The sequence below is a fragment of the Felis catus genome, chromosome X (genome assembly GCF_018350175.1).
Source record: "Felis catus isolate Fca126 chromosome X, F.catus_Fca126_mat1.0, whole genome shotgun sequence".
NCBI classification, from domain to species: domain Eukaryota; kingdom Metazoa; phylum Chordata; class Mammalia; order Carnivora; family Felidae; genus Felis; species Felis catus.
Genome location: NC_058386.1, coordinates 45,770,981 through 45,793,837, shown reverse-complemented (window position 1 = coordinate 45,793,837; position 22,857 = coordinate 45,770,981). Strand labels below are relative to the sequence as shown.

Genomic DNA, 22,857 nt, shown 5'->3' with positions numbered 1-22,857 from the left:
GGAGCCCCTCTGTGGCTCTGTGGCCAGGAGACGAGAGGGGTGAGAAGGAACGGGGTGGGGCAGTGTGGATGTGGGGCTTGCTGAAGGTGCTCCTGACCACACTTACTCATGGCCTGCACTGGGGCACATGGGGAATGGGTGGGCAGGTGTGACTGACAGACCCAGTGGTACCATCCCACCCCTGCCTCAAAGTCATTGTCCCCTTGCCCACATATCAAGTGTATGTGGGTATCTGGGGGTCCCATCTGAGTCAGCACACGGTCCCAAGTTATAGACTAGGAGATGGAATCCACTAATGTCCAGAGATGTTCAGCATGTCAAATTCTGCATTTTTTTAAATGTTTATTTTTGAGAGAGAGAGAGAGAGAGAGAGAGAGAGAGAGAGAGAGAGAGAGAGGATACAAAGTGGGAGTGGGGGGGGAGGGGCAGAGAGAGAGGGAGACACAGAATCTGAAGCATCAGCATGTCAAATTCTAGGCAAGAGGCAGAGGGAGAACCACCAGGAGGCAAGAAATACAGGGAGAGCATGGGGGTAGAGTGGAATGCTCAAATCAGAAATCTCAATGTACCTATCACAAGTAAAGAAATTGAATTTGTTATTTAACAACCTTCCCACTGGGGCACCTGGGTGGCTCAGTCAGTTGAGTGTCTGACTCATGGGATCGAGCCCTACTGTCAGTGCAGAACCTGCTTGGGATTCTCTCTTTCCCTCTCTCTGACCCTGCTCCACATTCTCTCTCTGTCTCTGTCTCTCTGTCTCTCTCTCTCTCTCTCTCTCTCTCTCTCTGTCTCTCTCTCTCAAAATGAATAAATTTTAAAAATTGATTTAAAAACCTTCCCACAGAGAAAAGCCCTGGGCCTGCTGGCCTCATTGCTAAGTTCTGTTAAACTATAGGAAGAGATAATATCCATCCCTCATAGGCTGTTCCAGATAGAGAGGAGGAAGGAACATTTCCTAACTCATCCATTAGGACAATATTACCCTGCACCAAAGCCACACATGATAACACAAGAAACTATACACCAATATCTATCATTAACATCCATGCATAAATCCTCAACAGAATAGCATATCAAATCCAACAACATTTGCAAGGGGAAAACCAACTAACCAAGTGAGATTTATCCCAGGGTTGCAATATCGCTTTAACATTCAAAATACAATTCGGGTCAACCAGCATAGTAATATATTGAGGACAGAAACCATGTGATCATCTTGATAGACAAAGACATTTGACAAAACTCGAGGCCCATTCGTGATAAAAATGCTCGTCCAACTACGGACAGAAGGGGATGTCCTCATTCTGATAGGGCTATCTACAAGAAAAATATGTCCCCTGTCACATATTTATTAGTGAATGAATGCTTTCCCGCTGAGATCCAGACCAAGGCAAGGATGGCGGTTCCCACCATTTCTGCCCGACATGGACTGAAAGTTTCAGCCAGCGCAATCATGCAAGGCAAAGAAACGAAAACATGGAGAAACTGGACACGAAAACTATGTCCAAGCAAAGACTTGTACTCAGATGTTCACAGCAGCATTATTCATAATCGCCAGAGAGCAAAACAGTGTAAAAAAGTCTGTCAGCTGGTCAATAGATAATCGAAATGCGGCAACCCATGCAGTAAGATGCCACTGATCTATGAAAAGGGATGAACTTCTGATTTCTGCTACAACATGGATGAGCCCCCAGAGTGTTCAGCTACATGAAAGACACAGACACAAGAGTCCACTTAAAGCAGGAGTCAGTTTCTAGGAAATGCCCAGAAAGTGCAAACCTACAGAGATAGAAATTACATTAGACTCTGCCTCAGCCTGGAGGTAGTAGTGGGAAGTGAGCGCTGATGGGTACACAGGGTCTTTCTGGAGAGAAGGAAATGTTCTAAAACTGAACTGTGGCAATGGCTGCACGACTCTGTACATTTACTACAAGTCACTGCATTGGACTGTCTAACTGGGTGACACTGGTGTGTAATTAGAGCCCAATAAAGCCCTTTGGAAAATGTAATGCAAATGTCTAAGTAAGTCATGGTGGAAAAGGTATGCCATTGATTTTATAACACTAAGGAACTGTCCCGTCTCCCTTTCCATGTTCTGGGTCCTGCCTGCACGACCCATCATCACCTGCCTCCTCCCTGTGGGTGAGGTGCTCCCACCAGAATGAGTCACTGTGCACATCACAAAGGAATGCTGCTGAGTGCACACATCTGTGCGTGTGTGTGTGTGTGTGTGTGTGTGTGTGTGTGTCTGTGTGTGTGTGCGCTCATGCGCAGGCACCCGCTGGGTGAACTTAATGCTTGGCTCAGAAATCCGTGGCTGGGGTCAGGCTCCTAGGGTCCATCCTGCATCTGAAAACCCACTTAGGAGTTTTCCTTTCTTCAGGAATCCCATGGACCTGACTGCAGTTTCCCTGGTAACCAGCCTCATCCTTAGCTTTAACTTCTGGCCACAGGAAGATGTGTAGAGTGGGGAGGGGTGTTGTCCGCCCCCCACTGGGCCCCCTGCCGCACTCAGCTGCCCAGTGTGGAGACACAGCAGAGAGGTAACCAAGACAATGGAAATCCCACTGCCTCGAGGCCCTTCCCTCTCCCCTCTGCCTGCCTGAGTGTCATGTAAAGAAGGGGACGCAGATGCATAAACACACTCCTCTGTCCTGTAATTGTTCTAAGTGTGGCTGTAAAATAAATATGTCACAAACAGCTCCTGACTAATAAATACAGAAAGCAAACTGATGGCTGCTGCAGGGAAGGGGGTGGGTGGATGGGACAAATGGGTGAAGGGGAGTGGGAGATACAGGCCTTCAGAGAAGGAGGAATGAATAAGTCATTGCATCAGAGGCATAACACAGGGAATGTCGTCAGTTGCTGTCATAGCATTGTATGGTGACAGATAGTGGCTACACTTGTGGTGAGCAGAGCATAACACTAGACATGTTAAGTCCCTGTGATATACACCTGTGACTAATGTAACATTGTGTGTCAACTTTACTCATGTAAAAAAAAAATAGCTCTTGAAAGAAGACACATAAGGAATTTTTTTTTTTAATTTCAGTGGTAACACACATGGCTCTAAAGTTCAAGATTCTATTTAAACCAGGACAGGTGAAGCTCAGAGATGCTTCTCAACATCATCTGTGCATCAGATCTTTCCTGGAGCAGTTTAGAATGACTCAACACCTAAAAAACAGACAATCCAGTTAAATATGGGCAGAAGTCATGAACACACATTTCTGCAAAGAAGACATACTGACGGTTAATGGACATATGAATAGATAATAGGTACCGATCATCATAGGGAAATGCAAATCAAAACCACAATGAGCTATCACCTCACACCTGTCAGAATGGCTAAATTCAAACACACAAGAGACAACAGGTGTCAGCGAGTGTCTGGAGAAAGGACCCCTCCTGCACTGTTGCTGGGAATGCAAACTGGTGCGTCTACTGTGGAAAAGTATGGAGGTTCCTGAAAAAGTTAAAAATAGAACTACCCTAAGATCCAGCTATCGCCTACTGGGCATTTACCCCCCGAAATACAAAAGCATTGAGGCACCTGGGTGGCTCAGTCGGTTAGGTGTCCGTCCAACTTCGGTTCAGGTCATGATCTCGCAGTTTGTGAGTTCGAGCCCAGTGTGGGGCTCTGTGCTGACAGCTCAGAACCTGGAGCCTGCTTCGGATTCTGTCTCCCTCTCTGCCCCTCCCCTGTTCGTGCTCTCTCTCTTTCCCTCCCACTTCCCTCCCTCTCTCTCAAAAATAAACATTTAAAAAATTGTTAGCAGCACCTGGGTGGCTCAGTCGGTTAACTGTCCAACTCTTGGTTTTGGCTCAGGTCATGAACTTGCAGTTTGTTAGTTCAAGCCCCACATCAGGCTTTGTGCTGACAGTGTGGAGCCTGCTTGGGATTCTCTCTCTGCCCCTAAACCGCTTGCTGTCTCTCTCTCAAAATAAATAAATACCCTTAAAAATAAAAAAAAAAAATTAATGCAAAACACTACTTCAAATGGGATGCATTAACTCCTATGTTTTAGCAGCATCATTTGTTATAACCAAATTACAGAGGCAACCCAAATGTCCATCGAAGGATGAATGGATAAACAAGATGTATATATATACAATGGAATATTATTCAGCTATAAAGAGAATGAACTCTTTCCATTTGCAACGACATGCAAGGAGCTGGAGAGTATTAGAAATAAGTCAGTCAGAAAAAGACAAATAGCATATGATTTCACTCATAAGCAGAATTAAACAACCACAACGAATGAGCAAAGGAAAAAAGAGTCAAACCAGGAAACATACTCTTAACTATAGAAAACAAAGGGATGAAGGGGATCCTGAGTGGCTCAGTCGGTTAAGCATCGGACTTCGTCTCAGGTCATGATCTCAAGGTTCAGGAGTTCAAGCCCCACGTGGTGCTGTGTGCTGACAGCATGGAGCCTGCTTCAAGATCCTCTGTCCCTCTCTGTCTCTCAAAAATAAAAATTAAAAAAAAATTTAAACAAGAAAACAAAGGGATGGTTACCAGAGGGGGCATGAAGTGGTGGGGGGGTGGGGTGCGGGATGGGTAAAATAGGGGATGGGGATTAAGGAGTGCACTTGTCCTGATGAGCACTGGGTGTTGTATGGAAGTGTTGAATCACTGTATTGTACACCTGAAATTAATATTGTATGTAGGATTTAAAATAAACTTTGTAATAAAAAAAAAAAAAAGAAGAAAGAGAAAAAAGAAACCAGGGACAGATGCTAGTGCTCCATCCCTGGAGAGCCTGATTTAGCGAGTCTGGAATGTGGCCCCCACATAAGCAGTATTTGGAAATGTCTCCTATGAAAACTTAGATTGCAGCTGTGCAAATAGAACTATCCTTAAGGAGAAAACCTAAAATCAGAAATGTGAGACTCCTTTGCAAGGAAAGCAGGTTTCCATCATTACCTGCTGTGGTTGGCAGATCTCACAGGCTTGAGGAGAGGAAAAACATGCCATGTAAATGCGGGTTTTAAAACTGACATTGTGGGGCGCCTGGGTGGCGCAGTCGGTTAAGCGTCCGACTTCAGCCAGGTCACAATCTCGCGGTCTGTGAGTTCGAGCCCCGCGTCAGGCTCTGGGCTGATGGCTCAGAGCCTGGAGCCTGTTTCCGATTCTGTGTCTCCCTCTCTCTCTGCCCCTCCCCTGTTCATGCTCTGTCTCTCTCTGTCCCAAAAAAAATAAAATAAAAAACGTTGAAAAAAAAAATTAAAAAAAAAATAAAACTGACATTGTATCTGCTGTTCTCAATGTTGGCGAAAACCAAAGTTTGAAGTTAAAACCCTGGATTTGCTGTTGAAGCGTGTGACTTGTTATTGCTCGTCAAGATCCCTTGTGCTTACTTACTTTAAACTTTGCATTGCATAGATAACTTCTCCAGACAGATCACAATCATTCTTTGAAGATGGATTGGCTGAGATTTGTATCAGTTGATGTGGATGGATCAGCGGTCAGGCTTATCTGCCAAGTTATGGAGTTTCCTTTTTTAACTTTTTATTATAATTTAATAATTTTTATACAATAATTTTATTATATAATTTTTATATAATTTTATTATAATTTAATAATAATTTTATTATAATTTAATAACTTTTTATTATAATTTAAATGTTTAAATGAATTCACATGCTCAGATAAGAGACCAACTAGGTCCAGGTATTTACGATGAAAAATAAAATTGAGCAGTCCCTTGTTTCATGCTCATGCATGGACACGTGCCTCCCCAAACTTTCTCTTTTAGCGATTCCTTCTGGATATTCAAGTCCATATTCCAAATCATGGGCTCACTGCTATGCCTAATCCATTGAGGTTAGACATTGTGAGTTCTTACAGAAGATGAGGAGTGCAGTCTCCCAGATATATTACAGGGCCCAGGTCTTCTGCTCGGAATTCCTGTGTGGAACCACCCAAACCAGGGGAAATCTCTGCTCAGGATGCGATCAGAGTGCATCTGCCGAGGAGGATCCCTCCTGGGGGACTTTACACACATCTGTGGCAAGGTGAGGATCATGGCTTAGCCTTTTCCAGAGCAGGTCCCAGAGAGTCATTGGACAATGGAGAACACACCTAGCAGTATCTCTAGGATTTTGCCTTCGGGAATTGGGTGGATGGCAGTGTCCAGCCATGAGACAGGGAATAGAGGTCTGGGGTCCTGTGCAGATTTGTAGGGCTTGTGGGATTTGCACCTGAGTAGAGGTGTCCTATAGGTTCAGCCCATGGGGTCCTGGGGCCCAGCAGACATTTCTTAGGTAGACTTGCTGATGGGAAAAGCCATCAGCATACAAGGGGAAATAGATGAAATCAAGTTAGATGCGTGGAGCTCTGGATGGCCATGTGGTCACCCACGAATCATGTATTAGGATGAGGAGAGCACAGGGAAGAAGTTGGAACCCTGGGAGAAAAAAGAAAAAGATTTAGGAGGGGATCAAATGAAATGGGCCAACAAGGAGACTTACAATTAACGACTGAGAAGTAGGAAGAAAGCTTGGGTGGGCTGCTGTCACAGATGCTGAGGAAAGACAGCATTTTGAAAAAAGAATGTTCAGGCTGCCAAGACAGCATCGGGTACTTTGGTTTTGCAGCATGGAGCTCTTTGGAGAATTTAGCAAAGGAATGTTCCACGGGTGGGGGACACGGTAGAGGGAAATCCAGAGGTAAAAAGTACTCTCCTCAGTCTACACTTTGAAGAAGCCTGGCTTGAAGAGAATCAAGGCCAGGGTGGTAGAGACAATTGGCTGTGTGCTTTCAGGGGATGTTCTTTTCTGTCCCCAAAAGCAAGACAGAAAACAAGATGCAGGTTCTGGAACCTCCTCTGGATGGTGAGCACTGTTGAACAGATGACCGAGTTGAGAGTTGGATGAGTCTCACAGGTGTTTCTTTCAGGGCAGAGCAGTGGGATTGGGCAGCAGTGGGGTTACAGGAAGTCTTCCATCATCTCCCATGCCATCCTTACCCCTGTGACCCATGCAGATGTGGCTACAGAGACTCAACATCTTCCAGGTAAAAGCCTCAGTGGATGGTGTCCGGGGAGAGTCCAACATGGAGTTGTCAGACTAGAGAGGAACGGGGGGGGGGGGGGGGGGGAGAGATTGGGAAGTTCTGGCAGAGGTGACATCAGAGGACAGGAGTCCTGTTGGGGGTGCTCAGAGCAGTTATGCCATTGAGAGCAGTGGATGTAAGGGGCTTGGGTTTGGGGTGATGGCAGGGCTGGGGATGTGGGCATTAGGCCACCACATTCAGACCCAGTATCTGTGAAAAAGATGTTTCTTGGTTTGGTGCAACCTTGTCTGTGGCCTGTGCCTGGATAGACTTGAGTCTTCTGTAAAACTAAGGCCTCTTCAAGAGATTGGCCTCAACATGTCCTATCTGGTGGTGAGGGTGCTTTGGGGGTCCTTCCGATGAGGAACAGAGAGGCTGGGCCGTAGAGCAGCAGAACAGAACTCCCATGTGATTCCCGCCACCACAAAGTGTATCCTCGGATCCCCATGAAGGGGGTGCAGGGTGCAGGGTGCAGGTTGCAGTGGGTCTTTGGAAGTACAGCGAGTGGCCCAGCTCTAAGATCACACACCAGGGCCACCTGGCAAGCCACCATGAAATAACTCAGGCGAATGCTCTCAGGCGAAGGACCAAGGTCCAATCCCAAAGCAAATTCTGCCATTGCTACATGGCCACAGCCCAGGCACTGTCAGAGCTCAAGGTCTTTGGGATGGAAACCCCATCTTTCCAAAGCTCCTTCTCACTGCTTGAAGGGGGAGGGAGGGACAGACCATTATCTGAGAGGAGCCCCGATGAGGAATGGAGGCCAGGTGGACCATGGCTGGAAGAAGAGACCAAGGCCTTGCTCCAGGTCTTTCCATCCCCAGAGTGACACAAGGGGGTGTAGGCTTCTTCAGGACTAGTCCCTGGCTTCCATTTGAGAGACTCTAGGGCCTCAGGGCACCACTGTCCCATGAAGATGAAGGGTGGGAGAAAGCATGACTTTTTGAATTCCAAGAACCAAGTGGGACAATGGATATATCAATGTGTTCCAAGTCCTACAGCCTCCTGTAAAGAAAGCCTGTTGAATGGAGTACTGTTCCTGCTGCATAACTGTGTTATTGTTACCTAATGGGCTCTCCTTCATGGAAAGCACACTCAGGGGGCCAATGACAGCAACTGTAGACGTGAGACATGTCCTTTAGGGGAAGTTTGATTGCTGGTCTCTCAGAACAAAAGCCAGTGTCCTACCTGAGGCCATGTCAGGTATAGTGGACATGGGGAGGATCTACCTTGGAGATTAGATATGCTGAGGACCCAACAGAGGGGGAAAAGAACTTGGGAGATATTGCCAGGTCTGACAGCAACCACTGGGATTGTCACCCCTGCCTCTCAACTCTCAGGAGGAAACTCACATGATTTACCGTCCAAGGACACAAGAAAGGAAAACCTCTACCTCTTCTAATAAAAACTGGTGGCCTTGTACACGGTCCTCCAGGCTTTTTCCTCTGGTTCTGGGAACATTTATGAAACCCAACAACACAACACAGGCACTGAAGTGAATGTCTGTGTAGCAAAGGAGAAATTGCCCGTGGAGGGCAAGGAGGCCATCAGGAGGCCCTGCTCACCTCGGTGACAGCCCTTGTCACTGAGTCCACTCTGCGTGTCTGGGGGGGGGGGGCTCCCTTCCTTCATCTGTTCTGGGGGTCTGTTTGTGGATGTTTGAAGCTTCCTGAGTTAAAGGACAGGACAAGACAAGGACCGCTGATCTCTCAAATGGACGGCTTGGCCAGTGGGCAGAGGAAGAGCAGGTGGGGATGGTGAGCTGAGATCACAGAGCCACTCATGCTCCTCAGACCCCATGGGCACGTTGGCTTATTTAGTCCCTGACTGATCTGATCTACACCATGAGAGCTGACCCTCTGGACTATGGAATGCAAGGGGAGGGGGGAGGAAGAGCCATTAATTTACATCCACTATGATAGCTACGTGTGGTCAGATGTAATCAGTGAATTGTCCAAATATACAAATGCTCAGTCTCTTTAAGTGAAAGTGTTCTCACATTTCCACCCCCTGCATCCTCCTCCCAAGATGAGGAGGGGGTATGTGTGGCTACAAATCTGTGTGATGATGTGAGTAGCGGGTCTATGACACACTTATGTGGCTCACAGTGCCCTCGTGGTCTCTGAGGGAAGGACAACACTTGTCTCCCAGGTCCAGCTGGTGATGCCGTGCATGGGGCTGGTGTAACTTGCACTTTTGTCCCTCTCTTCTTGGTCGGGTCCTGGTAGTCCCTGACTGACTCAGATTTACCTCACTTTGCTGGCATCTGCCAGTGCCTCTGAATCTGGGTTGCATCCTCCACCCCACCCCTGGGCAAGAGCGTCCAGTCCACAGGCTCAGCTGCAGAGGCATCTAAGTCTCCAGCCAGGTTAAAGCCTCCTTCATGAACCTCTGGCTAGGAGCTCAGCCACATTCTACATCCCCTAGGGTGGAGTACAGCTTCCCTCACCCACCCACCCTACCCCACCCCACCCCACCCCCAGGTCACACCTACACCACAGCAAGAACTAATTTCAGCTCCAGAAAGCTACATATCCACACTCCAGCTGCCCTTCTACCCAAAGAGAGAGGATGGCCATTGGGCAGAGGGTACCTGTGCATCCCAAGTGTGAATGAGGTGAAACCCTCCTTTCCTTGGTGCTCCTCCTCGCTTCTTGACACCCATCCCTTGTCTGAGCTGTGTTGCCTCTGCCACCACTTGCTCTGTGGGCCTTGCTGCCCTGGACTGAAACGGACACTCTTTCTTTGGCTCTTCTTTCTTATTGACCCAACCTCCCATGCTATATCCAGGTGAAAAGGAGCATAATGAGAAATTGGCACATTGTCAAAAACAATGGAAATTGTGGTGACCTATCCCTCCCACTCAAAAAGTATGTATAAAGAAAGAGATGGAGAAATGAATGGGCAGAATGCCAAAGGCTCCTCCGAGGTGGCCTACGATGTGCTTAGGGTGTGAGTGGGGTCAGGCAACATGGATATTAATGGTGGCCTTGACAAGAACACTTGCAGTGGAGTGACAGGGACAGAATCTCTGTTGAAGGGGGTCGAGGAGCTAATGGTCTCAGGAGAAGTTGAAGCAGTTTTGCTTTGAAAGGCACAGATGATGTGCCAGTAGCTGCAAGATGACATGTGGGAAGAAGATGGGTTCCCCCCCCCCCCCCCCTTGGGTGTGGAATGCTCCAATGTAGAGAGAGCAGGTGATGGTTCAGGATAGAGGAGAGACAATTGCAGGAGCAGAGTCTCTGAGAAGGTGGGAGGCCTGGGATCCCGAGCAGCAGTGAGGGGCTGGTATGCAGAGGGGCAGCAGAGAATGCCAGGACAGAATCAGGTAGGTTGGGTTTGGGAAGCTCTGAGAAGCCCCACCTGATTGCTACTGTCTTCTCCGTGAATTATTAGGGAGGTGCACTGGAATGGAAGAGGATTGCAAGTGAGTGATGTAGTTAGTAGTGTGGGCAGGATGAGTGGGAGTGAGAAGCCATTCTCTCCTGACCATGGGATTAAGATGAAAGAATTCAGTAGGATTTTAAATTTTGTCATGAATGCTCTGATGCTCAGATACAAGCAGGGAGTGTTGGTATTGGGCGTGAACCAGTGAACCACGAGGTGGCCCAGGGGTCCATGGACTGGAAGCCCCCAAGAGGCTGAATACTGTGGATGTAGAGTCATTAGAGGGAGGGAGCTGGAGAAGGAGGGCATCCTGTTGGGGGTGAGGAGAAAGGGGAATGCTTGGCAGCGACAGCAAGGAGGGGAGCGGGGTTCCTGATGCCCACACCCCAAGGCAGGTCCCCGGGCAGCGGGATGTTCGGTTGGGGAGAAGAACAACCCTGAGGGTGGAGAGGACCGGGGGTGGCCAGGTGCTCTACTCGAATCCTGAGGAGGCCAGGAGGTAGTAGAAGAAGGAGAGTTGAGACGACGGCCAGTGTGCCACGTGACGACCATTTGCACAGGCTGGGGGGGGAGGGGCGCAGAAGGACAATAACCAGCGGATTTGTATAGGCATCGCCAAAGAGGGGATCAATGCACCCAATTGGGGGACAGGAAAGGGATATCACAGGTTCTGGCCTCTGGACAGGTCTGGAAAGTTTCGTCATTCCCGGGCACACTGATTGGCACCAACCTCAATCAGCCACCGTGCGCAGGCCCAGACCCACCAATCTGATCGCAGCCCCAAGCCCTGGACTTCTCCTCACTTGCTGCTCAGACTTCTGAGGGTGGGATTTCCTGCCTCTGTGGGCGTATTTCCGGGGAGGGACGACAAATGGTGTGGTGCTAAAGACCGTTTGGCAGGGCCAGTTATGCCTTGCTCCAGCTTTCTCTGCCCCTCAGTGGCCTTCCTCTTTGCTCCTTCAGCTATGATCTTCAGGGCTCTTCACAGGAATGCACAAAAAAAAAAAAAAAAAAAAAAAAAAGTGATTTTTCTTTGCGATATGTATTGCTCAGTTTCTCTCGACCGTAGGGGGCAGTGTTGTACCATGTGTTCATTTTTCAGGCCTCTGCCACCCCCCCTCACCCCCGCCCTTTCTCTTTGAAAAAACTTGGAAAGTATTTTTTAAAAACAACAGGGCCTTGTTTTTGTACCTGTGCAGTTTAGGCAAGGACAGATTCAGCCTGTATACAAAGTTTGAGGGCCCCAGTGAAAATGTGCAGCCCTGTGACAAAACTCTGCTACCTTTCAAGTTGCCTTTCTTATATTGTTGCCCAGGTTCCTCGGCAACCCGAGGTCTCTTAAGTCCTCTGCCTATTCACTTTCCCCCACACCTAGTGGTTACCAGTTGCGGAGGGGAAGCATGGTACTGGGGGTTCTTAATTAAAGGGTTCAATGATACATACTGTCTGGGTGATGAAAATTCTGGGGATGGATGATACTGGTGATGGCTGCACAACAATGTGAACTTCCTGATGGAACCAATGGATGTTCATTTAAACATGCTTAACATGGTAAATTTTATGTGATGCATATTTTACCACCACAAAAGCGAGAAAAAACGTCTTCCAGGTAAAGGTGACTTAGCACAGAGTTTGTTCTAAATAAGTAGTTGCACAAACTGGTGGCAATGAAATACAGATGTCAAATAAGACTTGAAGGAACTGGTGGGTAAAAATATCAAAATGTATGTTGACCCTGTTGCCTTGCTTGATCAGATTTCTGCTCACATTCCCTCATTGTTTCATCTCCTGTCTCCCTGTCAGGTACCTTTTGCCACAGCCACTGTGCTGCTCTGGGCTGAAAGAGTGCTCCTGGATATACATGTGTGCACGTGTCTGTGCCTGCACAGGACTCTTGGGACAAGCACATTTATTGACAGTCATGATCCCATCTCTGTGGATGGCCTCACACATACATCCTGTGGTTTTCTTCCTACTCCTTTTTGTGGTTTGGGTTTTTTCCTTCTTGAGTCAGACAGATGAAGCTTCAGCTATCCTGGTAACCAGTTTTGTTTTGTTTTGTTTTGTTTTGTTTTGTTTAATTTAAACATCTCAACGTCTGATCACAGAAAGAGAGGGTGATGGAGACACAAGCTTTCTCTTCCATTTGGAACTTAGGCTGGGCTGGTGCCTGAGGCTGAGTCACTCAGTGAGGTTGAATGGAGGAATGTTGCCATGGTAACAGAATGGCTCACCCCCTTCCAGCACACAGGCCCCTCTCCCTGCCTCTCCCTTGCCTGCTAGATCTCTTCTGAGAATGGGAATGTGCTTTGGCTAGGAGAGAAGGGATAGATGTATAGCAGAAGATGCAAGGAGAGAGATGTAATGTTGGGATGCCCTCAGAAGGACCTGGGGGAGGGAACACAGCCCCCCCCCAAAAGCATCCTGCAAAACACTGAGATTCTAGGAGGCTATGAATGCTATGAAAGCACAGTGGCTCTAATGTGTTTCTGTGATTTTCTCCAGCTCTACAGGATGCTACAGCATTTTCGGAAGCCACGCCCCACAGCTCAGGCCCTGGAAAATGGGGTCTGTGTTATTAAAGGAGAATGGAGCCTGGCATCAATTGGAGAGGACAATGACAGACTTGAGAAGGACCTGTTCACCTCAGTGACAGCTCTCATGAGTTACTCTGCTCTGTGTGTCTGTCTGTTCTGCTCTTCCTTCTGTGCTCCGCTTTGGGGTCCATTTATGGGACGTAAAATGTTGTCCTAGTTAAAGGAGAAGACAAGGGAAGGATGCCCCATCCTCCTCTAACATGGACTGATTGGAAGGTGGACAGAGGAGGAGCCTGTGGGGATTGTGAGCTGGGATCACAGGTTCACTAGTGCTCCTCAGACCACAAGGGCACAGTGGAAAATTTATTCTCTCTAATGTGATCTTCATGATTGTTTACTCTCAGGACTGCATAGAAAAGGAGCAAAATCCCCACTAAATGCATTGTTGATCTGGTAAGGGTGGTCTGATCTTATATGTGACCGGTCTAGTTGAGGAAATGCTTAGATTCCCAGATTTCCACTGTACCTGCCTACTTGCCTCCAAGGTGGGGAAGGTGTATGTGTGGTTTACAAGTCTCCTGGGTGATGCTGGAAGGGGGTTTTTGTGAAATCCTTATGTTGCTCACAGTGTCCTCGGGCATTTCTGAGGGAAGGAGGACTCTTCTCTCCCTGGTCCACCTGATGAAGTGACCTGCACCACCTGTGCATATGGCTGGTGAAATTTGCTTTTTCCTCCCTCTCCTCTTGGCCTGCACCTGGTGTTCCCTGGGTGACCAAGCCTCAGCTCACCTGTGCTGGCATCTGTAGACACCTCTGATTTGTGGTCTAAGCCTCAATCCACACCCTGGGCAGGGCTGCTGCGCCACAGCCTCAGCTTCAGGGTCACCTAGTCACTTGCCTACTTACTCTTCCTTAGGTCTCCTTCATGAACCCCTCCATGTGTGACTCACTCACTTTCCACATTTGCCACCCCAGGAATGCAGCCCCTGGGGTGTGACAGCACAGCAGGAGCCAAGATCAGCTCCAGAAAGCTAAGTTCCTCAACTTCAGCCATCCCTCTGCCCAAAGAGGCTGCTGGATCATCCTGCAAAGTGAGTTCCTCTGAATCCCAAACATGAATGGGTGCAAAATCCTCCCCTCTGCCTCTCTGATATATCTCACTTGTCCTCTTTCATAGAGGAGAGTCAGACCTGACAGCCTTACCTCCACCTGCCACCTCCTCTGTGTGTCTTCTACCCCTCTAAGGCTGGGACAGAACAATCTTCTATTGCATGACTTTCATGCTGACAAAACTCCCCATAGTATATCCAGATCCCAAATTGAAAGCTTTAAGACTTTTTGTTTTTTTAAGGTAAAAAAAATTAGTTAACTGTTAAAGAAACATAAAGGAGAGTGGAAAACCAAACATCCTTGTGGCATCGTCAGCACAGAAAATCTATAAAAGTAAACTCAGAGTTCAAAGACAGATACCATGTTTTAAAAGGGTCCTAGGAGATGCTTGTCAGCAATTGTAACATCAGTACCCAGAGAGCTTCAATCCTAAGTCCTCTGCTCCCACCAGCACCTGGATACTCGGCAGCAGAGATGAACTTATCCAAAGCTTGTGATGTCTTCAAGGAGTTCTGGGGCAAATCTGGGTGAGTCTTCCTAGGTGACTAGTCCAGGAGTATTTGGAGGTTTGGCAACCTTTTTTCCAGTCTCCTATTTACCACATAATCAATTAAAAGATCACGGAGACTGACTCCATAGTTTAATCCTTCAAAGGAAATATTTCTTTCATTACTGGGAAGTGGCGGGGCGGGGGGGGGGGGGGCAGAGCACAGTCTACATGACTGGAAAACAAAATGAAAGCATGTCAGTCCTCGTTATAATACCCCTGAAATGAAAATGTTTCCTTCAGAACTTTTCATTCTGGGAACAATGCCTTCAGTGACCTTCCTGCTGGAGTTACAATACAGGTTCCTGGCTCAGTCCTAACCAGGGCAATTTCTCCCTACCTAGTTCCTATAGGTGTGCTCCCATCAAGACAAGACAGGTGGGAACACTCTGGCCTCCAGCAGCTCTTCTCGGGCTCCTGATTCTCCCAGAGGCAGTCGCTCACACATGCAAAGCAATGATCTACCAAACTCATTTTGAGAACTCTTGGTGCCAGCCTTGTTCTGGCACCAAGGATGAAACAACCCACAGAGAGAGTGTAGATGGGACGGGCCCTGTTAAAAGCCCTGTGGAATAGGGAGTGAGCAATAAACACTGACAAGGAGCACAGTGGCCACTGGGGTTGCGAGAACATCACCCAAAGAGTAAAGTTTCAAATAGGCCAAAATACAAATTAGAAGAAAGGGAGGGAGGGACATTTTCAAAAATAAGGCAATTGTCACATGTAACAGAAGCATCTGAGAAGTACAGTAAGTTGCAGAGAGGACATCATCATAAGGGTTCACTGGTGGCCTTGACAAATCAGTTTTCATTTTGGGGGACAAGCTGATAGAAGCTGGATTGAAGAGGTTAGCAAAGAAAATGGTTACAGAACAAGGGAAGATTTGCTGTTTGCAGCATCAGGGAAATGTGGAAGTGTCTCAGAAAGTAATTGGATAAGGGATGGCTTTACGTTTTACTTACCCTTGTATCAGGGGTGAGAAATAGGAGCGTGCTCATAAATAACAGAATGATCAAGAAATAAACAAGTGACAATTCGGGATCATTGCTAAGGCCTACCCCTCCTCCAAAAGATGGGCAGAGGATCCAGGTGAAGGGCCTGGCTTCAAGTGGGATCAGGTCCCATAGTCCACAGGGGTAGCAGATACAGGTGCAGATCCCATGTTGCTGTGAATGGTGAGAGTTCCTACCTGGTAGCTTTTCTTCTTTTTTTCTCTTAATGTATTAGCATGGAACATCTTGAGAAGCGTGGGTTCTCCAGCTCTGAAGGCTACTACAGGTAGTGGAGAGAGAAGATACAGGTGTAGAGTGAGCAGAGTTTGTTCTTTATTGGGGTGTACCAGGAGAGGAGAGAGGAAGGTGCAAGGAGCAAAAAGGCCAGTGTCTGAAGGGGAGAATTTATAGCCCTGGATAAGCTGGGGAAGGTGCGGTCTGGTGGAACGTGAAGTAGCCGTGGGTCCCTGGATTGGAGTCCCCCAAAGGGCTGAATTTTGTGAATGTAGTGGCCTTAGAAGGAGGGAGCTGGAGAAGCCGGGCAACGTGTTCGGCGTGGTAAGAGAGGGTAATGGTAGACAGCCACACCAGGGAGGGGAGTGGAGTTTCCTGTTGCCCAGGGCAGGTCCGTGGGCAGCAGGATGCTAGGGTTGGGGAGAAGAACATCCCTGAAGATGGAAAGATCCGGGAGTGGCTGGGTCACCTTTCAGAGCGGTTAGGAGCCTGGGAGGCGGCAGAGGAGTGAGGGTTGAGAAGAGGACAGCGCATGTGCCGCGGAACGAGCGTATTTACAGGTCGGGGTGGGCAGGAGGACAATGACCGGGGGATTCGTACAGGTGCCGCACGCGAGGCGGTGGGGAGGCTTCGAAAGTCAGGCGCCAGGATCCCGACATCACCGGTCCAAGCGTTTAGACCGGTTCGGGAAATTCTAGCGGACGCGTGACGAAGGTTGGAACCGACGTCACTGAGCTGTAGTGCGCCGGCCCAGAGCCCACCAATCGAAATCACATCCCGCGACACCGCCCCCGTGACCCTTCCGGAGGACGGAACTTCCTGTAGCTGTTGTTTTGGTTCCGAATGTGGAACTAGGCAAGGTTTACGTGGTGGGGAGACGGTTTGGTAGGGCGACTTTGGTAGATTCTCTTCCTTTCTTGGGTCCTCAATGTCATCCCCGTTGGTTTCCTCAAGTACTACATTTAAGGATTTTCGCGCAAAATATGTTGGAAAGATCGACTTTTTGAGGGTTTTTTTTCCTTTGGTTTCTCTGGCCTGCAGGTGGCAATGTTGCTCTGTAATGTTCTCTTACTCGCCTCCCCCCCCCCCCCCCCGCCCTTCTTGTTTGAAAAAACTGGCATCATCCCTTTCCTAGAACAAGGCAGCTAGCTGTTCTTTGCGACTCAGGGAGTTAGGGTTGCTGGGCTTTTTTTTTTTTTTTTTTTTTTTTTTTTTGCCCTTTTCAGTAAGGGCCTTCTTAAAAACACACCCCCTTTAACAAAATCGTTTTGCTATTTAAGTTGGCTGCTTTTTTAGTTGGGCTTCCTCCGTTGCTTAGTAACTGTTGTTTCCGGGTCCTTAAATGGGCTTGTGTTTGCCCAATTTTTTTGAGTTTTACGAGCCTTTATTAATATATTCTTGTTAAACTAGTTAATCCCTTTGAGAGAAATTGGAGCACAGAGAAAATATAAATGTATTTATAATATATAATGAAGTCATTATATAATAAAACAACCTATACCGCAGTACCATCATGCAGTAAGAATGAATAGTATTTTGTGAAAGACTCCCTCGAGGGTTTTCATTCAAAAGGTGCCTTTTAAATATATGAAGTTTCATTTTTACAGCATAATTTCAGCCTCCTTTTTAAATTCAGTTGTACATTTTCAAAAATCGTTTTCATATTTTTAGTCATTTCACGGAAAAATAATGTGGACTGCGGACATAGTGCAACATGTTGAAAATTTTTGTAAATATCGAGTTCCAAATATAATTACCTATTATCCACGTCCAACCACCACATCTCACCCTGATGACGACAGTAGCTGTGGTGCGGGTTTTTGTGCTTTGTCATCCTTAGCACTGCGAGGTAGGTGTACCTTGCACTTAGTGTGTGCTCAATAAATACTGTGAAGTTGTAGAAAAGTTATTTTCTGCTTATTTTTCTTTACATATAGAAAATCAGTGTTTTCCCAGCCTTGGATTATAATATAGCAACAGTTTTCTACATGATTTTTATCATTTGGTCCTTTGCTCTCACTATTTGTCTATATAATCAACATTTGTTAAAAATCAGTTTTTCTGGGGGCGCCTGGGTGGCTCAGTCGGTTAAGCGTCCGACTTCGGGTCAGGTCATGATCTCGCGATCTGTGAGTTCGAGCCCCGCATCGGGCTCTGGGCTGACAGCTCAGAGCCTGGAGCCTGCTTTGCATTCTGTGTCTCCCTCTCTCTCTGCCCCTCTCTTACTTGTGTTCTGTCTCTGTCTACCAAAAATAAATAAATGTAAAAAAAAAATTTTTTTTTAAATCAGTTTTTCTGACCTCAGCATAGGTCAGTTGACTTATTGAAGGTCATTTAGCTTCCTGTTGACAGAGTCAGGACAGAGCTCTAGTCTTTCCAGTTTCAAGGTTTTTTTCCTTTCTTCCATTATAATCTCAATGTAGTTTAAGAGATTAAGATGTAGCACAGAATTGCCTGGGTAGATACGGTGCATTTTTTTAAAGGTTTTTTTAAAACTTATTTTGGGAGAGAGAGAGAGCAGGCCAACGGGGTAGGGGTAGAGAGAGAGGGGGGCAGGAGAGAGAATCCCAAGCAGGCTCTGCACTGTCAGCTTGGAGCCCGATGTGGGACTCAAACCCAGGAGCCATAAGATCATGACCTGAGCAGAACCCAAGAGTTGGATGCTTAACTGACTGAGCCACCCAGGCGCCCTGAGGTGGTGCATCTTTTATTATTGCTCCATGTTTTCAAATCCTGTCAATATATTGGGTGTCTTTCCAGAAGCACCTGGCCTGCAGCATAGTTGATTCATAGAACTTAGATTCTGGAATACAACCTAAAGTTTGTTTTAGTGGTTGAAAGCCACAGTCAACCTAGCTTGCTGCATTGGATTATTGATTTCAGTCGTGTAGTGTGGGATAGGGGTTATGAAAAAGAATATATATGAACATAGGGGCCCAGTTACCCACATGCTATCGGAATTAGGAACACAGTCATTTGACTGTAAGCAGTATGTATGAAGCGAACCTGATCTGACTGCACTGGTCTTTCCCAAGTCTAGCTAATACTTCTGATGCGGCTTTGGCATGCCTCATGTAACTGAAAAGAGTCACATATTTCTTACCAAAAAAGTTTCATTTTAGACAGTACCATAAACAAATAATCTGAACTCATTTATACTAACAACTTCTTTACCATGAAGATGTCATTTGATTGGGCATTGAGTCAAGAAGGCCCCTATAGTGGGTTGGAGGAGAAGTTTGTTCCTTGCTGTTCTGGTCCTTAGTCATTAGCTTGGATCAGCAGTTTGGATAGGACAGTGCTGCTGGTCTTTATTAGATGTGATTGGAGGCACTTGATAAGGGGTATCAGAATAAAAATTAAAATGACCACTTGCTCTAGGTGAGAAATGCACTCCTAAGCCTGCATTTCTGTCTGGAATATTCAGGGAAAGCAGTCCCAGTCTTAGCCACCCCATGATGACCACAGGTTCCAGAGGTCATGACTAGGTCATTCACTCAACAAATGTATTGGTAGGATTCACAGATGTGGCGATTCACCAAAAAGACATCAGAAAGGCTTGCATGCATATATTTGTAGCAGTTGCCATGGACGGCTGTGCAAAGCGCATCCCCTAGGTGCCAGCATGATGTCTAATGCCAGTTGATGATAGACAACAGCCTTTGGCGTCTGGCATTTCTCCAGTGTGCCAATATTTTGGGTGGCATCATTGATGGTTCAGGCAACTTCACAAACTCAGACACGGAGTTGAACTTCTTCAGGAGCTCAACAAAGTCTGTCCTCCAGAAAAAGACTGCAACATAAGACCCGGGGGCACCCGGGTGTCTCAGTCGATTAAGCGTGGGACTCTTGACTTTGGCTCACGTCTAACTGGATTTCGGCTCAGGTCATGATCTCATGGTTTGTGAGTTCGAGACCCCCGTTGGACTCCGTGCTGACAGCTCAGAGCCTGGAGCCTGCTTGGGATTCTCTGTCTCCCTCTCTCTCTGCTCCTCCCTGCGCTCTCTCTCTCTCTCTCTCTCTCGCTTTCAAAATAAATAAATATGGCACAAAAACAGACACATAGACCAATGGAATAGAATAGAAACCCCAGAACTAGACCCACAAACGTATGGCCAACTCATCTTTGACAAAGCAGGAAAGAACATCCAATGGAAAAAAGACAGCCTCTTTAACAAATGGTGCTGGGAGAACTGGACAGCAACATGCAGAAGGTTGAAACTAGACCACTTTCTCACACCATTCACAAAAATAAACTCAAAATGGATAAAGGACCTAAATGTGAGACAGGAAACCATCAAAACCTTAGAGGAGAAAGCAGGAAAAGACCTCTCTGACCTCAGCCGTAGCAATCTCTTACTCGACACATCCCCAAAGGCAAGGGAATTAAAAGCAAAAGTGAATTACTGGGACCTTATGAAGATAAAAAGCTTCTGCACAGCAAAGGAAACAACCAACAAAACTCAAAGGCAACCAACGGAATGGGAAAAGATATTCGCAAATGACATATCGGACAAAGGGCTAGTATCCAAAATCTATAAAGAGCTCACCAAACTCCACACCCGAAAAACAAATAACCCAGTGAAGAAATGGGCAGAAAACATGAATAGACACTTCTCTAAAGAAGACATCCGGATGGCCAACAGGCACATGAAAAGATGTTCAGCGTCGCTCCTCATCAGGGAAATACAAATCAAAACCACACTCAGGTATCACCTCACGCCAGTCAGAGTGGCCAAAATGAACAAATCAGGAGACTATAGATGCTGGAGAGGATGTGGAGAAACGGGAACCCTCTTGCACTGTTGGTGGGAATGCAAATTGGTGCAGCCGCTCTGGAAAGCAGTGTGGAGGTTCCTCAGAAAATTAAAAATAGACCTACCCTATGACCCAGCAATAGCACTGCTAGGAATTTATCCAAGGGATACAGGAGTGCTGATGCATAGGGCCACTTGTACCCCAATGTTCATAGCAGCACTCTCAACAATAGCCAAATTATGGAAAGAGCCTAAATGTCCATCAACTGATGAATGGATAAAGAAATTGTGGTTTATATACACAATGGAGTACTACGTGGCAATGAGAAAAAATGAAATATGGCCTTTTGTAGCAACGTGGATGGAACTGGAGAGTGTGATGCTAAGTGAAATAAGTCATACAGAGAAAGACAGATACCATATGGTTTCACTCTTATGTGGACCCTGAGAAATTAACAGGAACCCATGGGGGAGGGGAAGGAAAAAAAAAAAAACAGGTTAGAGTGGGAGAGAGCCAAAGCATAAGAGACTCTTAAAAACTGAGAACAAACTGAGGGTTGATGGGGGGTGGGAGGGAGGAGAGGGTGGGTGATGGGTATTGAGGAGGGCACCTTTTGGGATGAGCACTGGGTGTTGTATGGAAACCAATTTGTCAAATTTCATATTAAAAAAAAATAAAAAAAAAAAAAAACAAAAAAAAACAAAAAACCCCACAAAATAAATAAATAAACATTAAAAATGTTTTAAAAACAAAAAAAGACCTGTATCCAGTGGTGGTAAGCACATCTAAATGATTGCAAGTTGTTTATCTTTTTCACATAATTCCTTTTCATCTCCTGGTAAGAGTGGGTGTTTTGCAGAGGGATGTTCTCACTCCTCACCATGGATTGTTCTTCTAATTCAGGAGCGAGGGATTGACCCCACATCTGAAAAGGTGACTGTCCAAATGTATAGTCACAAAGAGGAAAAGAGATGGGTGAGAGACATGACAGTTTATGACAGTGGACCCACAGTGAAATATGAATTGCTCAGGTGTTCTCCAGGGCGAAAAATCACTTGTACTTTTACCATGTTGCTTTCCTGGGGGAAGCTAGTGTTAGGGCTGTCCCAAGGATATCCACCCCTTTCAGCTGGGCCAATAACCTAGTGGGCTTCACTTGCAGAAGCTTGGGCCATTAATTTAGGATTAGAAACAAATGTTTCCTTTTGATAAAAACCGGTTCTTCTTCTTTGGGGGCCTATACTGGGCAGGATGTTTAAATTTGGAGATTTGTCAGAGATGTAGCTTGTGTGGCAGGCAATGTGTCTCAGGTGGCAGCAGTAATGGGGCAGAGGTTTCTGTTGTGGTAGGGAATAGGGGGTTGGTAAAAAGTCATTGGGACCGACAGGAAAAGTGAGCATAGCCAATAGGTGACATTAGCTTCATAAGGCTGAGCAAGAAAATGACGGATATTTAGGGTATTGTGGAAGGGCACAGGAGAAAGGAGGCAAGAAAGGGAAGAAGGACTAGAAACAATAGAGGGAGGATAGAAGATGATGAGGATAGGGTAACAAAGTTTTTTAACTACAGACCCAGTGAAATGAGCACTTCTATCACTATGAAGGTAAGTAAGGATTCCTTGGGTAGGAAAGACAGATTCCAACTTTCCTTTCTTTCCTTTCTTCCTTCCTTCCCTTCTTCCTTTCTCTTTCTTTCTTTCTTTCTTTCTTTCTTTCTTTCTTTCTTTCTTTCTCTTTTTCTCTCTTTCTTTTTCTTTTTGAAGTCACAGTAAAAGCTGTTGCCTTTGAGCAAGGAAAAGCTTCTAAGGATGCAATGAGAGCAGAAATGGTGTATGTATATATATATATATATATATATATATATATATATATATATATATATTTAATTCGTTGTTATGCAAGAGGTTGTATAAAGTCCATCTGTAAATCTTCAAAGGTCTCTTGAAGCTGTGGTTCCTATCCATGTCCCACCTTTACAGTGTTTTTAGGGTTATAAAGTGTTGCAAGTGGAACATAACCCAGTGACATCCTCTGCTAGTCAATTAAAAATGCCCCACTAGGGGCACCTGAGTGGCTCAGTTGGTTAAGCGTGGACTCTTGATTTTGGCTCAAGTCAGGATCTCACAGTTCCTGTGTTAGAGACCCATGTTGGGCTCTGTACTGGCAGCATGGAGCCTGCTTGGGATTCTCTCCCTCTTCCTCTCTCTCTGCCTGTCCCCTGCTTGTACTCTCT

General features: G+C 46.4%; 1 protein-coding gene and 1 long non-coding RNA gene across 11 annotated transcripts in view; one reads left to right on the top strand and one right to left on the bottom strand.

Moving 5' to 3' along the window:
- The window catches only part of LOC105260237 (protein FAM156A/FAM156B-like), a 47,092-nt gene extending 43,556 nt beyond the window's left edge, over nucleotides 1–3,536 (top strand). For 7 of the 10 annotated variants that reach the window (XR_006593324.1, XR_006593319.1, XR_006593325.1 and 4 more), the window contains one exon: nucleotides 2,384–2,700. The gene's annotated coding sequence lies outside the window, so the exon portion shown is untranslated. Of the gene's footprint in view, nucleotides 1–1,355; nucleotides 2,010–2,383; nucleotides 2,701–3,052 lie in introns of those variants that run through there. The other 3 variants (XR_006593320.1, XR_006593323.1, XR_006593322.1) reach the window with 3 other exon arrangements.
- Nucleotides 3,537–9,566: 6,030 nt separating this feature from the next.
- On the bottom strand, nucleotides 9,567–16,617 carry LOC123383477. Its single transcript, XR_006593229.1, has 3 exons — nucleotides 16,337–16,617; nucleotides 15,831–15,913; nucleotides 9,567–11,427 (listed from the first exon to the last, which is right to left on the bottom strand). It is a non-coding gene; the product is annotated as an uncharacterized LOC123383477 (long non-coding RNA).
- Between the last annotated feature and the right edge of the window lie 6,240 nt (nucleotides 16,618–22,857).